This window comes from Poecilia latipinna, unplaced genomic scaffold (assembly GCF_001443285.1).
Source record: "Poecilia latipinna isolate Pla-1442-1.1 unplaced genomic scaffold, P_latipinna-1.0 Scaffold350, whole genome shotgun sequence".
Taxonomy (NCBI): Eukaryota; Metazoa; Chordata; class Actinopteri; order Cyprinodontiformes; family Poeciliidae; genus Poecilia; species Poecilia latipinna.
The window spans coordinates 234,500-237,895 of NW_015112966.1; positions in this window are offsets into that span (position 1 = coordinate 234,500).

Genomic DNA, 3,396 nt, shown 5'->3' on the forward strand with positions numbered 1-3,396 from the left:
TCAGAATATTTCAAGATTGAAGTTGAAATATTACAATTGAGTCGTAGTGTTACGATAATACTCATAATATTACAACCTTGTTCTCATAATAATATTGTGGCTGCATTCTCGTATTATTTCACCTTTACTCTCATATAACTTTATTGTTGTAGTATTAAGATCCATCCATCCATTTTCTTTACACCCTTGTCCCTCAGTGGGGTCAGGAGGTGCTGGTGCCTATCTCCAGCTAACGTTCTGGGGTCACTCTGGACAGGTCACCAATCTGAAGCAGGGCAACACAGAGACAACCATGCACACACACACTCACACTTGGGGGCAATTTGGAGAGGCCAATTAACCTGACAGTCATGTTTTTGGACTGTGGGAGGAAACCCACCCATGCACAGGGAGAACATGCAAACTCCATGCAGAAAGACCGGGGCCGGGAATCGAACCCTGCAAGGCAACAGCTCTACCAACTGCGCCACTGTGCAGCAGCCTTTTTCTTGCATAACATGAGAATAATAACACATTTAGACTTAAATCTCAGAATATCACGACTCTATTTTAAAATGATTACAACTTTATTCTCATATTATGATTTTTTTTGTTCTTGTAATACTACCATGTTAATAAAAGATTATGACTTCATTCTCATATTGTTACAACTTTCTTCTTGTCATTTTGGCTCCGTTTTTTGTAATATGAATTTAATCCTGTAATAATGTGACTTTATTCTCCAAATGTTGACTTATTTTTGCAATTTTGACTTTATTCATGTCATTTTATTTCAGATTTTCTTTTACTTCTTCATAATATTGCTGTGTTGTGGATTGATAGAGGAATCTGTTGAGGAAATAAAGAAACTGTGCTGGGATCTTATCTGCATTTGATCCTGAGTATCTGCTGCTGTTGCAGTAATTGTATCATCTAGGCGGCTGCGTCGCCGCGGCGCGAGCGGCTGTATGCATGTCTTATTCTAAGCGGCGCCATCTGCTAACCTTGTTTGCGCGTGGCAGCGCCGCGTACAGCCGGCAACATGCTGAACTATTTTCTTTGCAGGGGGAAGAGCTCATGTTGAAGGTGTCGACAACCCACACATGCAGTGAGATATGATGCGGCCAGCGTATAGCGCATACATTTGTTGCTTCTGTATTTATAGAGGAGCTGAATACGAATCCCCATGTGGCTCCATATCATTTTCTCCTGATGTTATTTCCACCCACGGCTCGCATACTTCTACGTTTTAGCTCTCAAAAGGAGTGCAGGCACGTTGCTCCGCATCTTTGATATTCTTCCTCACTATGGCTACTGTTGCCAAAGTGCGACTCCCATGGGGCTGGTGGATGGAGTTGGTATAGTTACGGCGCTCTATTCTGAGACAAATGTAATCAGGTTTCATGATCTTCGTGGTGTATCGTGCTCCTCGAACTACGCGGCGTTTCGTCACGTTGCACGTTTGAAACCTCAAAGTGTCGTTTTTGTGTATCGCTCTGAACAACAGAGGTCAGGAAGGTTGAAAAAGGGACAACGCCGGAGATCAAATCACGTTTATTTGAAGTTCAAAATGCTTTACACCATAAAAAACACAATATAGTCAACAAGCAATAAAAATGACATTTTGTCAAATGCACCATCTAAATCATTTATAGAAAATATGTTGATTAATGCTAATTGAAAGCAACTCTAACTTGAAAGAAATTAGAAATACAACAAAACTAACTTACAAATAACTTTTTTTGATTAATCAAAAGTCAATAATTCCTTAATATTAGTGGAAAAAGCACTAGTTTTGCTGACAGATTTTTTTCACTATAACAAGACATTTTGTCTGTTTTATAAATGAAATAATCTGCCAGAGGAACCAGGACTTTTTCATTAATATTAATGAATCGTTTACTCAAAACAAGCGCCTGTATCGTGCTGTAAAGTTATTTATAGCTTTGTAGATATTTACACCAGAGCAAGACAAAAACACATGGTAAGATTTTGCAGGATAGCAAACAGAAATCATTTAGGTAATTGTAACTGACCTTAAACAAGAGAAGTTTGGTCTAATTTAATTTCAAACAGCGAGAAGAAAAAACAAAGTGTATTTATCTTTTCATTTGGTGTCAGACTTTTCTGGTTCCGAAAAGTCTGACTGTCTGACACAAATCAAATCCTTTTTTGTTGATTGGTGACAGCCTCCTGAAGTCTTAAAATCACTGCTGGGCCTTTAAATGGTTCCCATGGATGAAGAATAATAAGAAGAAGCACAGCACTTGAAAATGTCTTAATCCTTAAAGTAAGTTTGTTTGCACTTGCAGATTCACCAAGGAGGTCGTGTCATGTTGCGTGTTTGTCTAGCTCCATCTGAGTCGTGTTGACATTTTACCAATATGTGGGTATGGCTTAAATTAGAAGTGACTAACCATTGATGGAATTTTTCTAATCCTTCTTGGCAACGCTGTGTAGCGTTGGGCTTTTTTTCTTTCTTTTTTTTTTTTGTAATCTCATACTCTCACAGCTATGGGTATTGTGGTTTCAAGATAGATGATGATCATTTAGCTTTTCAAACCGGCATTCGAGACATTAAAGCTCTGGAGCCTGGTGGATCATGAGACGTTGTCTTTTCTGCGTCGTCACTGTCTGAGCGTTAGAAAAACAAAAACCTCATCACAAATGATTTCTGTCATTTCTGTGGATCTTCGTACATTTAAAATGCAAGAACAGAACAATTCTTTACTGAATTATACTCACGTGTTTGCTAATAAGGTTGTTTTAGCAGACGTGTATTGTGACTTGCAGTCAGCTTTCTCTCTCTTGTGTAAGATTTGTAGGACTGAAACGATTAATCGTGATTAAACGATCATTGAAACAACTGTCAACTAATTCAGTAACCGATTAATCGGTAACGGGAGTGTACAGACCCAAAAACAGATTGTTTGCTGAAAGAACAACGTATTCCGAGCAGTAAAGATTCTCAGGGCTGAAACAATTTAGCCAAAACTCAAGTCTAGTCTTTGACTAGGCCGTTATCACTTATGAATTCACTTAGCATAACCACGGTGCGATGCAGCCGGGCGCATGGTGTTGTTGCTGGTTGCAAAGTGACAAAATGTAAAAAAGAAAAAAAACAAGACGTGATTATTTTGTGCAAGTAACTGTAGCCAATATTACCTAAATAGAAAAGTTTTCCACTTTCTCTCCAGCGGTGGCCCTGAATCCAACCTGACTCCTTTTATTATTATTATTATTATTATTATTATTATTATTATTATCCACTCATTTGGTTTTGTTTTCTCTGGTTTATGGTGTCAAGTGGGTTCTTATTCTTGTTTTGTTGAGTTTTTTTCTCTCCTTTTTTTTTTTTTTTTTTTTTTTTTTTAACAATTAAACTCTCTTCTTGACTTTTCCCACTTGGTGGGCTGT